General features: G+C 38.1%; 1 protein-coding gene and 1 long non-coding RNA gene across 3 annotated transcripts in view; one reads left to right on the forward strand and one right to left on the reverse strand.

Moving 5' to 3' along the window:
• The window catches only part of LOC135097885 (piggyBac transposable element-derived protein 3-like), a 98,673-nt gene that overhangs the window by 8,984 nt on the left and 74,702 nt on the right, over positions 1–14,987 (reverse strand). The window lies entirely within an intron of this gene.
• Positions 7,473–9,090, forward strand: LOC135097860 (uncharacterized). Its single transcript, XR_010266255.1, has 2 exons — positions 7,473–8,687; positions 8,816–9,090. It is a non-coding gene; the product is annotated as an uncharacterized LOC135097860 (long non-coding RNA).

Genomic DNA, 14,987 nt, shown 5'->3' on the forward strand with positions numbered 1-14,987 from the left:
AGTTTTCTCAGTGCAAGATTATGTTTGGATTTCTTTTTCAAAAAGCCAAAAATCATGTAAAATACAAGAAATGATAGTGAAATGAGCCATCAACATGTTTATGATTGGATTTCTTTTACAAAAAGAAGCCAAAAATCATCTAAAATACAAGGAATTATAGTGAAAAGAGCCATCAACATTTTTATGCTTGGATTTCTTTTTCAAAAACAAGCCAAAAATTATCTAAAATACTACAAATGACAGTGAAATGAACCATCAACATGTTTATGCTTGGATTTCTTTAAAAAAAAAAGCCAAACATTATCTAAAATACAAGGAACGATAATTAAATGAGCAATCAACATGTTTAACAGATTAACAAACATTAACAAACAACAAAAATTAAGTTTATGCTCTTACCATTACATGTGGCAGTTAAAGCACACTGTGACATGATGGCGGGAACAGACCGACCTCTGGCGGTGGAAACACAGGATCTGTGCTCTGCTTGTCTTTCTCCTGGCACAGATGTAGCAGTGCTGATGCTTTTCTGTTTTTGCTGAAGAGGGTTCTTCCCTTCCTGCCCTTCCTGGTTCTGGAAAGTGTCCAAAGGTTGCCACAGCAAGGGCTTGGAGATCATGTGATAGCAGATTTCTATATTCAAGTCTCTTGAATGCCCAAGGACAACAAAGTTCCTCAGCCGAACTATCTTCTTGACATTGACTGATGCTCCTGCTTGAAGAAGACAATATATCCATTGTTGGGAACACCAAGTTCAAAATACCACAGAAGACACAAACTTTGCAATTACGGGTCTTCCGATTTTATAACACAGAGGAACACACCTGGTCAAAAGCGTCAACAACAACTTTCGTAGCATTGCAAAGCATCTATACTTGTGTCTTTTTTTTTCAATGATCATGGGATCATGGTGCAACATTGACAGTATTTGCACCCTCTTTGTTTTGCTAGCACAATAGCAGAGCAATGTGGTCTTTGTGGCATAATTGCAGGCTGCTACCGAGTCCCCCACATTCATCTTAAACTGAATTAAGTACAGAGGAAGCTGAGGCTTGTTCCTAATTTTACCCACCAAATGATACCAAACTTCTGGAGGGACATTGCCAGGGGTAAGGACATGAACCAATTATCTGTGGTGACAGTGCACCCTTGAGAAGACAAAGGTTATGTTAGGGTTGTAGTGAAGAACTCTCCCAGGGTGCCTGGATTCTTCAATTCCACAATACTCTTTCCCAGGTGGAAACATGTAGTGGAAATCAGCATCACAAGCCATCACAATCTTGATACCATACCTGAGAAGTAATCAGCCATCACAAAATGTAATTAAGCACCTAGAAAAACGAATTACACAACAAAAATCAGTCATTAAACAAATATGTTGCTCAAGCCTCATACCAAAAGTAATATCATTACTTACTTGGCTGATTTGTTAGGAATGTACATCCTGAAGACACATATCCTTCTGAAAGGGAGTAGATGCTCATCCAGAGAGGTGTGGTCCAGGTCTACAGTTAGCTACATAGTATTGTATCACTACATCCCATACTTCAAGAGTTGGAGCATACCAATCTTTGTTCTCTCACTCCGTACTGGTTCTTTTATCGTCAAAATGAAGAGCCCCCATGAGGAGCTGAATTCTTTCTGACATGGTGCTCCTGTAGATGGGTGCTCCACAAATGTTTGACTACATCTTCAATGGCAGATGGTTATCCTTCTTCATACCTGATATAATCAACAACCCAATGTAGGCTTTCAACACAAGTTCCACATCCTTGAAAGTGCTTGAGTTTCGGGCTTTGAACTTTTGTTGAAGAAACTTAATCTTACCATATATGTAAACAAATAATGGCCAGAACGTGGTCATCACAGAAGAGGGACAGGACTTCGGCAGGAATCGCAGCCATTTCTGTGATGACGGTGGTGGTACCTGATTCTACAGTAGTCTTCATTATGTTGGGCAGTCCTGAGTGTGGGATGCTGTGCCACTCAGTTCTATCCTTGCCCCTCACCACAGCAATATCAAGTTTTTTGATAGACATCCTGACTGAAGGATGCAGCTGCCCAGTACTTTTGATGAATTGAACTTGAGTGCATCTTCATCAGAAAGGCAAGGGGATGTCACAATCATTGGTGACTTTATCAGGAATTACCTCCTCAGCATCATCATACACCTTGTCAATCTCTGCATTTTCATCTCTTCCCTCTCTGCCACTCTCATCATTGTCATCAGCAAGAAGCTGGCTCATTATTTCCTCTTCAGATAATATTCTTGAAGCCATGTTGAAATCTGAAAAAAAAGTGCAAAAGTAAGAATTTGCAAAGTTGATCATATTCAACAGCATGGTAGTAGTGATGAAATGTGCCTGTCTAAACTTGAAGCTATATCATTTGTCTATATCATGCATAAATAATGAAATTTTCCCAACTGCTACGTCTGTACAATCAATATAATGAAAACTTTGTAAAAGTAGCTATGTAACATACCTTGTATTGTGGTTGCAGAAATGCAACAACAAAATCTTTTCAGACTAATGGCAGGTAGAACATGAGGAGTGGCAACACACCCTTTCTCAACTGGGACAACAACCACACTGTCTGTTAAGATACTGGTAAAGTTTTCCTCATATCATCCTGCAATCTGTGCTTTAGCTAAAAAAAACATGTTTTGTGCATCGAATGGTTGCACAATTGCAACCACATTACCTATCCAGAGTTAAAATTTTCTTGAGACATCCTGAAGTACCTGAAAAGTTTTGCACTGTCTGGTCTCAGAGCATGCATTATGGTGTAAAAAACTGATGTTGTTAATGGGTGCATTCATATTGCTCTCTGTCTTTCACAATGACAGCAGCATCGCAGAAGCAGAAGTATTGCAACTGCTTTGTCCTAAGAGTCCGTGCTCGAACTGCCTATTGCCCACACCTATTGTGAGGTGTGGGTTGTAGCACAATAGATTGGCTCTGCCCATACACATGGGCAGAACCTAAGACACAGTCGCTTAAACACATTTCAGTGTGGCACCACAGCACTGCAGACACAAAGTCAATCATCTGCTCCCGGCCTTACTCAATTAAATCTATAATTTTCTTGTTTGTCTTTCCAGGTGTATTTCCTCAGTTTAAGTCCCTTCCTGACTTCTTAAACGTTCATCACACTGAGCTATTTTTCCTATGGCATGCTACGTCCAACATCCGATTTCAGCCAGTACTGGCGACACCTAGCAGACACATTTGTTTAAAGTGATCTCTAGCTCCAGGAACAATAGCCAACTTCTTCAGGGCAGTGGGCTTCTATATGAGAAGAACCCTCATTGTAGCACTATTATATTTTCACTGGGATGAGCTTAAAACCAAGAAAAAGGTGCATGTGTTGGTGGCAGTGGTTAACAAGGAGAGAACAATTTGGGGTTGCCAGTAGACTCATGCAAGAGCTTGCTCTAAAGGATAACAAGGGTTACAGGCAGTGGATGCAACTAGACAGACAACAGTTCCAAGAGTTTTTGACACTGAATGAGCCCTCAATCAGGAAGCAGGATACAAGGCTGAGGTAGGCTGTCACACCTGAAGAGAGATTGGCAATCACCATGAGGTATCTAGCTGCTGGTAAGTATGATTAGGCTGAAATGCTGCCCACTTTTCAGTGCACAACATCCTTGAACAAGTGAATTTCCTCTACATCATTTAATGTATGTCATACAAGCTGTATGATATTACTGAAATACACCTAGCGTCTTCACTCAAAACACGCAGGACTAGAGCCTCACTAGGTTAGATTATATATGGTTAAGTTAGGTTAGGTTGGTTCATTTAATTTATTTCACTTCATTGACTCCATCATCGTTGTAATATGATTCTCATCATATTAGAATTATAATGTCAATGTTGGCACCTTTGAATGTGGAGCGGGCAGTGTGTGTCGCTGTCATTGGTTGGAAAGAGGTGTAGACACGGGTTGTATTCCAGTTACTGTATAATTGTTATTGGCATATATGACAAGAATTGTAATTATTATTGAGATACATATATTGTTTTCTTACTTATTAACAAGTTTGGTATTGGTTAGTAATGTGTATTTGTTTGTCAAGAGGAAGTTTTCTTTTAGGGTCTGTGTATGTAACACGGATATTATTATACCGCACTCAGGGTGTAGGGGGAAGGTAGGCAGAGGTACAGTTGGTGCCTGTCAGGGGTGAGTGGCGGTTGTTTGACTGAGGTGAGTTTTGTGATAACATTATTTCTCTGATTTGTTTGACTTATGTTATGCCGCTGATTGTGCATATTGGTTGGTGTTATATTGAATGCGGTGCTGATAGGAGGATTTGATTAAGTGTAACTTTGCAGCATAGTTGGGGTAATGCTGTAATCAGACATATGGTGAAGTCTGCCTTGGCTGATGATGGGCGGTCATTTTGTGAGTACTATTTTATATGTATCGTGTGTCATTGCAATAGTGAATAATAGAATGGGATATGTGTTCATCTTATGTTATTCTTCTGTTTACTGGGTGAAGTTACAAGATATTGAAGGGAGTTACATGATATTGAGGTATGCTGTGTTTATGTTGACATTAAATTTGCAGGCTGAATCAATCAATAAATCAAGATACAGCAAGTCAGCCCAATCATAGTCATTATCCTACACTACAATTCAGCAAAATTCGCAGAGCAGCCATGGATGACTTGAAAAGGGAACGTGCTAATGCCAAGAGGAGATTCACCAGGAAGGTGGGACTCTTCAAGGATGCACACAAGAGAGGAGACTCCACAGCAACCCTACAAGTATTGTATAGTGAAGTTTGTGATTCTTTCAAAGTAGTGGATGTGGTGAATGAGAAAATTATTGACCTTTTAGATGGTAGTTCATCTTGCCAAGAGTATGAAGACTATATCATGGAATTGGAAACTATAAAGTGCACTCTTCTTGAGACATTAAAAGAAAAACCTAAGGCTGTACTTGCCATGAAAAAAATTGAGCCTCCTAAATTTGGTGGATCTGTAAGGTCATTTCCCTCATTTATTAGGGATTATACAAGACTGGTTGAATCACAACATGGTGAGGATCCCTATGTACTCAGAATGTCACTAGAGGGGGAACCCAGGAGACTTGTAGAAGATTTAAATGATTACAAAAGAATGTGGGAGAGATTGAATGAAACATATGGTCATGAAGGAAAGTTAATTGATTCAATCTTGGGAGACATTAGGTCATATAAGCCAATAAGTGAAGGTGATGATAAACGGTTAATCAAGCTAATCAATACTGTAGAAAAGGTATGGTTAGATGTAAGCAACTTGAACCTAACAAAGGAGTTGGAGAATGTTACTGTCCTGACTCAAGTAGAAAAATTGTTACCCTCTATGTTGAAAAAGGAATGGGCTATTAAAGTACAACAAGTGAAGACTGACAAGTTTAAAGAGTTGGTTGCATTCTTAACAGAGCATCGAAAAGCTTTAGAATACTTACAAGATGAGTCAAGACTTGGTGCGTCAAAGGTAATGGTGCATACCACTGATGTATCAAACACAAAAGAAAATGACTTATTAGAAGTCATAAAACTGTTAGCTGTGGGACAAGAGAAACTACAAAACCAGATGTCAGAGTGTTTAACTAATATAGCTCAAGTAGCAGATGGAAGATATTGCAGTAGGAATTACACATCAAAAGTTAATGGTGATCAGAAGGAGAAGTATTGTCTTGTTCATGATAGTGAATCTCATCACTTACAGGATTGTATGACATTTAAGCAATGGACAGCTGAAAATCAAATGGATTTTTTAAAGCAAAATAGAATTTGTTTTGCATGTCTCAAAAGAGGGCACCTATCTAGGGATTGTGATAAGCAAATGCCTTGTAGAGTAAAGGTAAAGGGAGACATTTGTGGTAAGCACCACCATTCAATTTTGCACCCTATATTTAGCAGTCCTTATACTTCTACAATGGATGTTATGAGTAACCATTTGACAAAGAAAGGTGCATTTTTGATGACTGGGTTTGTGGATAGTGGAGGTGTTTCTGTTCCCACATTATATGATGCAGGAAGTAACATCAGTCTGATCACTTTTAGAATGGCAAAGCAACTAGGACTCAAAGGTACTCCTATACAGCTTTCAGTGACAAAGGTCGGTGACCACACAGAAGAATTGGATAGTTTTGTTTATAAGATGTCCTTGAGGGATCAAACAGGGAAGGAAAAATTTGTTGAAGTTTGTGGAATTTCCGAAATAACTGGTGCTCATCAACAGGTGAATTTATCGGAAATTGCTAAGAAATTTGAAGTGCAAGAAAAGGATATCCAAAGGCCTGAAGGGCGTATAGAACTACTAATAGGATCTGATCACTGTACTTTAATGCCACAAGTTAAAAAAACCATAGATAATGTTCAGTTAATGTCAAATGAGTTTGGTTTCTGTATCAGAGGTAGATTGGATGACAAAGGAAAGGGACATAGCTATTGCGTGCAAATTAATCACGTGAGTTGTAATGACACCACAGATTGGCATTTCAGGACTAAACCTAATGTGGGCAAGTTGATAGAAAATTATTTTTTGAATGAAAGCTTAGGAACAGAATGCAATCCTAAGTGTGGAGGCTGCAAATGTGGAAAATGCTCAACCAAGGGAAATTTAACCACCAGGGAATGCAGTCCCTTAGAGTTAGGGACAGGATCTGTATGGCAAAGTGGTCCACAATTTCTCTATCGTGACTTCTCAGAATGGCCAGTTAAACAGAATACAGTGTCTGATCTCCCTGATACTGTGTTTGCAAAGGTAACCATGAACACAGGAGAGATTACTACACCTAATGAGTTAATCAACATCCAAAATTTCAGCAATTTGAAACGGCTTTTGTCGGTAATGGCTCGAGTCATAAATGTAGTAAGAAAGAGATCATTTAAAGCTATAATATGTGATCCTAATGCAGAGGATATACAGAGAGCAGAATTATTTCTTGTTAAGAACGCTCAAACAAGCCTGCCACAAGACTGGGAAAAGAAATATAAACGTCTAGGACCAAGGATGAGAGAAGATGGCATTATCACTGTGGGAAGTCGAATGTCAAAATGGGTAAAAGACAATTGGAATTGTGATCAGTTCATGTTACTCCCATCAAAGCATCCATTTTCTGAACTGTATCTGTCCCACATACACAAGGAAGATCATAGTGGAATAGAAGCGGGCCTTGCTAGAGCTCAAGTGAAATACTGGGTATTAGGTGCGAGGAAGACAATGAAATCTATTAGAAAACAATGTGTAACTTGCCATAGAATAGATAAGATCTGCACATCCCAGTGTATGGGTGAACTACCTAAGGAAAGACTAGAGCCATGTCCACCATTTTACAATGTAAGTGTTGACCTGTTCGGTCCTCTTTGGGTTTGTGATACGGTGAAAAGAAGAGTGAAAAGAAAAACGTTTGGAGTAATTTTCAATTGCATGACAACAAGGGCTGTACATTTAGACCTTTCTGAAGGTTATGATACTCAAAACTTTCTTACTGTATTGAAGAGATTCACTTGTCTTAGAGGATTTCCCAAAAAATTATATTCAGATAATGGTACACAGTTAGTGTATGCAAACAAGGAATTGAGAGATATGGTTACTCGGTGGAATAAGCATGAAGTGTTCAATTTTGGAAAATTTAATGGTTTAATCTGGGTATTCAATAGATCAGCAGATGCCCCTTGGGAAAATTCTTGCAGTGAAGCGTTAATTAGATTAGTCAAGAGATCTCTCACTAGAATCATAGGTGAATCAGTCATATCCTTTGGAGAACTACAGTCTGTTATGTATGAGGTGGCCAATGTATTGAATGAACGGCCTATCGGGTTCAAACCAGGTGAAGATTTTGATGAAGGGACTGTATTGAGACCTAATGACTTACTACTGGGTCGATCTACCATTGATGCTCCTTGTGGATTTTGGAATGAACGGGGAGAAGTAAGTAGATCATATGCATTTAAGATTAAGGTCATTGATTTATTTTGGAAAAATTGGATGAAGAACTACTTTCCTACTCTAATTGTACGCCAAAAGTGGCATGTGAGTGTAAGAAATGTTCGGAAGGGTGACATTGTACTTGTTAATGATCATAATGTATTAAGAGGAGAATGGAAGTTAGCGGAAGTTGTAGAAGGTATACCAGGAAGGGATGGAAAGATCAGAGATGTGTTGTTGAGGTATAAAATTAATGAACCAGGAAAACAGTACAGGGGCCAACATGACAAGCAAATGGTAAGATCAGTACATAGACTGGTGGTGTTGCTCCCAGTCGATCAACAATAGAAGTATAGAAGCCTTTGATTTGTGGTGGGGGTAGTGTAATATGATTCTCATCATATTAGAATTATAATGTCAATGTTGGCACCTTTGAATGTGGAGCGGGCAGTGTGTGTCGCTGTCATTGGTTGGAAAGAGGTGTAGACACGGGTTGTATTCCAGTTACTGTATAATTGTTATTGGCATATATGACAAGAATTGTAATTATTATTGAGATACATATATTGTTTTCTTACTTATTAACAAGTTTGGTATTGGTTAGTAATGTGTATTTGTTTGTCAAGAGGAAGTTTTCTTTTAGGGTCTGTGTATGTAACACGGATATTATTATACCGCACTCAGGGTGTAGGGGGAAGGTAGGCAGAGGTACAGTTGGTGCCTGTCAGGGGTGAGTGGCGGTTGTTTGACTGAGGTGAGTTTTGTGATAACATTATTTCTCTGATTTGTTTGACTTATGTTATGCCGCTGATTGTGCATATTGGTTGGTGTTATATTGAATGCGGTGCTGATAGGAGGATTTGATTAAGTGTAACTTTGCAGCATAGTTGGGGTAATGCTGTAATCAGACATATGGTGAAGTCTGCCTTGGCTGATGATGGGCGGTCATTTTGTGAGTACTATTTTATATGTATCGTGTGTCATTGCAATAGTGAATAATAGAATGGGATATGTGTTCATCTTATGTTATTCTTCTGTTTACTGGGTGAAGTTACAAGATATTGAAGGGAGTTACATGATATTGAGGTATGCTGTGTTTATGTTGACATTAAATTTGCAGGCTGAATCAATCAATAAATCAAGATACAGCAAGTCAGCCCAATCATAGTCATTATCCTACACTACAATCGTGTAGTCAGTATCTTGAAACTAGTAGGCTGGGTTTATTTCAATAATCCCCAAGTTTAATTTTCCTGCATATTTGCAGATTTACCATATATGGTCAGGGTCATGGAAGACAAGTCCCACAAAATGGTTACTATTGCTGGCAAGTATGGTTATATTTTTTGGCAGGATGTACAAGCCCTCTGCATCCTCTGCACTCTGCATCACTAAACATACCCCAGGCTATTTCATAATTAGGGTGTTTCACCTTTTTCACCATGTTTTGTGAGGCAAACCTGTTGGATCCCACTGGCCTCCTGACATGTGCACCCTTCACTCTCATTACACTAAAGATACTTTCATCACTAAATAACACCTTCATCCAGTCATTTTTCTTCCCTGTGTTCATATTTATTGGCAAAGTCAGTTTGTTTTTTCTTCATCCTGGATGATAGAAGTGGTTTTACTGCTGCATGGCAAGAAGGGAGACCCAGGTACTTCTGTAGCATTCGTCATACAATTCATGGGCTCACACGTTTTAGCAGCTGAGAGTGCATTTGGATTAATTCTGAGGTCAAAATTAAGGGATTTTTTTTATCTCTCTCCTCTTCAACAACAAATCAATCCTCTCACTTGTCTTCTTTGAAGGTCAAGGATGGAGTTTTGCATTGGTATAATGCCTGGTGAAACCTCATAAGAGGCTGCCAAGATGTGCATCAGTAGCTCTGAAAATTTCTTTTATAGGCACATTTTCCTCTTTTAGGGCAATTATCTAGCCCTTTCTTCCTTACTTGTGGTTTTTGTACCATATCAAGTGCTCAGTAAAGCTTTTAGGGCAATTATCTAGCCCTTTTCTCCTTACTTGTGGTTTTTGTACCATATCAAGTGCTCAGTAAAGGTAATGTGCAGGAGGAACAGCAGAACACAAAGAAAAGAATGAACATGACTGCCTGAGGTCCACTGAGGAGAGAGGGGGGGGAAAAAGAGGGGTAGCAGCAGATGGCTCATGTGTCAAACGTCTTTAGAGAAGTGATATAGATCATTTCTGGGGTCCTTTGGTCATGAAAGTTAGGACCACCATATGGGTTGATTTCTCACATCTTCCATGACCATGACTGTAATGCTTTGGGGTAATTATTAACCCATGAGTGCACGGTACCCTTTGTTTTTGTCAGAATTACTTCATTTTCAGATATGTCATAGATAAAGACACAAAACTAGTGCCCTATGAAAATTATTATTTTTTGTCCATCCATAATGGAGATATACAGCGCCCACTTAAATGGCACTGTGGAGGCCCTGGGTTTCCTGCAGACTCAAGAAGGTAGAGTTATCTCAAATATTCAATGATATCATTTATCTAAAGGGTATTTAGAGTAATTGTATAGTTAATGAAACTTTATTTTCCACAAAAGAAGTTACAGAAAAAAAACCTAAGAAATTTATCTTTATAACCTAGGAAAGTCATATATATATATATATATATATATATATATATATATATATATATATATATATATATATATATATATATATATATACCTACAAAAATCCACATCAATACTGAAAGAAAATAACATAATTGAATTTGTTCATTTATGAAATATCAATATGTATCTCTTATTCTGTTTTTTTTTTTTCTCCTTTTCCTCATTTTCTTTGGATGGGTTACTCCTTTGTGTGATATTTCACTCAACACTAAACATGTAGGGCCACATCACATTTTGTGCACTTTGGCTTGACATTTTTCTTACAGACTCCATATCGGCGCTGTGTGTCACCCATCACGATATTGTGGTCATTTTTGTCATATCACACACAGTTGCGAGTTTTCAATAGCACGAATTTGTTAGGGTTTTCTGCTGGCTTGAGAAGAACATTCACATTTGGTGTATCCAGTTTGTAGCCCATTAAGTATGGCTACTACTTTCAAGTCTGCACAAATTAACCACTCATGCTCTTTGTAACTTATGCGGTCTAGAATAAAAGCAAGGTTCTCATATGTCTCTCTTAAAATGACTGAGTAAGCAACTGGAACTGAAGGCATGGTGTTCCCAATGTGCAACAGAACTGCTTTTATGCTGTAAAGGGATCCATCTATGAATAGCCTCCACTCATTGGGTTCATAGGACAGCTCAAGGGCACTGAATAGGCCTCTGATATCATTACAATAAGTCAAGTTGTTTTCCAGTGAAGAAATCCTGTAGATTTGCAGAATGCTTCCTAAATACTGTAATTCGAGCTTCTTCATCCAACAGGTGCCATTGTTGCAAATGTGAGGCCAGGAGTTCACTCTGTTGCTTAGTAAGTGTTAGATCACGAACTAGATCATTGAGTTCTGGTTGGGTGATGAGGTGTGGTTTCTTATCAGATTCAAGTTGTGTCGTATACGTTGCATCTTGAGATTCTGAATCGTCTGAGTTGCTCGTGTCATCGCTTGGTAGTTCAGAGGGCGGCTGTGGTACAGGAATATCACTTGAATGTAGAACTGGGCGAACAGCAGACTGAAGATCTGGATACACGATAGATTTCTTGCCTTTTCTGTTGCGACCTGCAGGAAAATAAAATAAAATCAGACTAAAAATGGATACTATTGGTTGTGATCACGTGCAAAAATAGTGGAAGTGCAACTTATTATGTATTTCGATCTTTTTTATTGATACATCTCTTGAAAATATATATAAAAACAGTAAAAAATAAACATTGAATACCCACCTTTAATATCTGTTAAGCAGAAGTAGCAATCTGTTGAGTGGTCCTTTGGCTCCCTCCAGACCATTGGTACGCCAAACATGAGGCCAGTCCCTTTGCCTTTCACCCAGGCAGAAAGGGAACTTGTACACCTGACACAACATATGTGAGGTGCCCAGCTTTTGTCCTGGTCACCCACTTTACATCCAAAGTACAGCTCATAAAGTTTCTTTACACGTTGAGTCAACTGTCTCTTGTATTGCCTTAATGTAACTGATCCACATATATAACAAAACTTGTCTGGCGAATTCTTGCATTCTCTAGGCATCTTAACTCTGTATCCTGTTAAGAAAAAAAAACACATAGCTATGTGAAAAATTATATAAATGGTAAAAGCAACAAAAAATACCGTTCAGATAGACATTGCGGGCACTGCTATTTACAAAGAACTGGAGGGTCACAGAAAGAAACGGATGTTATATTCGTAATCTACGCAAAAAATAACTCTAGAAAAGGATAGTCTCATTTCCGTTTTTTTTTTTCATTGTTATACAGTGTATAGACCTGTCAGCTTAACTTCTGTTGTAGGTAAAATAATGAAGTCAATAATAGCAAAGAACATTAGGGAGCATTTAGACAAACCAGTCACAGAATGGCTTCACGAAGGGGAAGTCTTGCCTGATGACCTTGTTAAGTTTTTCCAGTAAAGTGTATGAGGCAGCAGATAATAGTGATAGTTATGACATCCTATATCTGGACTTCAGTAAAGCATTTGACAAGGTATCCCATCAGAGGCTCTTGAGAAAGGTCAAGGCATATGGGACAGATGGGAAGGTGTTAGGCTGGATAAGGTTATGACTAAGCAACAGGCAACAGAGAGTTGTTATAAACGGCTCTAAATCTGAGTGGGGTTATGTAATTAGTGAAGTGCCATAGGGATCAGTATTAGAGCCAGTGTTGTTTATAATATATATCAATGACTTGGATAGTGGAACTAGTAGTGATTTTAATAAATTTGCAGGGTGGCACAAAGATAAGTAGATTAATTAGGTCAGAACCAGATGCCATCGCCTTGTAGGCAGATTTAGATAGGATGAACAAATAGACAGACAGATGACAAATGCAGTTCAATATCAACAAATGCAAAGTACTTAGCATAGGTAGAGGAAACCAACACAGTAGGAGTTATAGTTAGCTCTGAACTCTGTCTAAGAAAGCAATACAGAGGCCAGAAACAGGGCAAATAGAGTATTAGGATTAATTTTTAGGAGTGTTAAAAGCAGGAGGCCTGAAGTAATAATAAAGTTATATTTGGTGCTGGTCACCATATTACAGGAAGGATATAGGTCTATTAGAATCAGTACAAAGGAGAATGACTAAAAGGATACAGGGGATGAGAAGTATTCCTTAAGAGGCGAGATTGAAGCTGTTAAATTTACATTCTTTAGACGTAGGTTAGGATGTGACCTGATAGAAGTCTTTAAGTGGTATAAAGGTTATAATAAGGGAGACGTAAGCAAAATTCTTAGGATCAATAACCAGGCCAAAACAAGAAATAACAGGTTCAAGCTTGAAAAAATTTAGGTTTAAAAAAGATAGGAGAAAATTGGTTCTCAAATAGAGTGGTAGATGAATGGAATGGACTCAGTAATCAAGTTGTTAGTGCTAAAACAGTAGGGAGCTTTAAGAGAAGATTAGATGGATTTATGGATGGGAATGATAGGTGGAAATAGGTAGGTATATCTTATACAGGGGCTGCTATGTGTAAGCCTCATGGGTTCTTGCAATTTCCCTTATTTCTTATGTACTTATGTTTTTATGTTCTTAACGTATGATTTATTTTATAAATTTTCTATGGTATTGTGGTAAATTAGTTTGGTTCAGATATATTATTAATGCTATCATTTAATAATTTCCCTTATAGGAAAGGGAAGGATTTAACGGAACACGTGAGTATTTCTGGTGGCTGGGAGACTACAAGTGGGCGGTGGTCTAACTTCACCACAGTGGACAGTACAGGTCCTCCCTGATATGCGATATGGTTATGTTCCTGAAAATGCAATCATAAAGCGAATGATCATATAGCAAAGTTAAGATTAAATGAGGGAGAAACAGATATGCATTCCAAGACCTGTATGAATGTGCCCTAATCCCCCATAAAACCCATAAAACCATGAAATATTGTATGTAAATACAGTTATTGCCTAAAATAATAAAGCACATGTTACATAAATAAAATAAACACAAGAATAAAGCAATAAAATAAAATTAAATTAAAATAATTTTTGTACTTACTCTCACTGTAGTGTTAAGTCCTTCTGTCACCCCCCACCCACACCCCTCTCCCAAGACTGGAGGACCTCTTGCCCTAATTTCCCCCCTGAGGCTAAGGATCTTCTTCCAGGGCCTCTGTGCTCACTCATCATCCTCATCATCTGAGATGAGGAAAGACTGATTCACACTATACAGTTCGTCTCCATATGGTTACGTTTCATTTGCGTTCTGTCAAAATGTAGCTGTGTTCACACCATACTTATTGGAAGCAGTCAGTCAGCATGCGGCTGTTGCTTTGGGATGGCGCCAAAAACATTTTGTGTGAAGGAGCTCACTGCAATTGCTCTTCTTTTAGATGAAGATGAGGAGTATAGAGTTAAAAGCTAAGAAGAAGAGATTATGGGTACACAAGTGCCAAAGGAAAAGAAAGTTAGAGGGAGAATTCTGGACTCTCTACAAAGAACTAGATGACAATGAAACAAAATTTGATCAGTATTTTAGAATGACTAAATTCCAGTTCAACCATTTGCTTCAAAAGTTGACGAAGATTTGATCAAGAGCAACACCTGTCTTTGGGAGGCTATTTCATCAAGGGAGAGGTTAGCTGTTTGCTTGAGGTTAATGGCATACTCAGTTTATTGTTTGTAGATTACTTTATTATTCAAATTAGCACATTTAAAAAAAACTATTAGCACACAAACTTAAAAAAAATATTTCTTTCAAACTTAAAATAAAACTTTTTATGAAGTGGTGCGGCAAAAATAAATGTTAGTACCAATAAGCTACTTTTTGCATGCAGCCTACTCCTTTCATGATTACTGGATTTTTATTTCATGATGCCTTACAATAACAGATATTAAGAACATAATAAAATAAAAGAATGTTGCATTGCTACACACACATGATAAGACCAAGATTGGAATAT

The sequence above is a fragment of the Scylla paramamosain genome, chromosome 1 (genome assembly GCF_035594125.1).
Source record: "Scylla paramamosain isolate STU-SP2022 chromosome 1, ASM3559412v1, whole genome shotgun sequence".
NCBI lineage: Eukaryota > Metazoa > Arthropoda > Malacostraca > Decapoda > Portunidae > Scylla > Scylla paramamosain.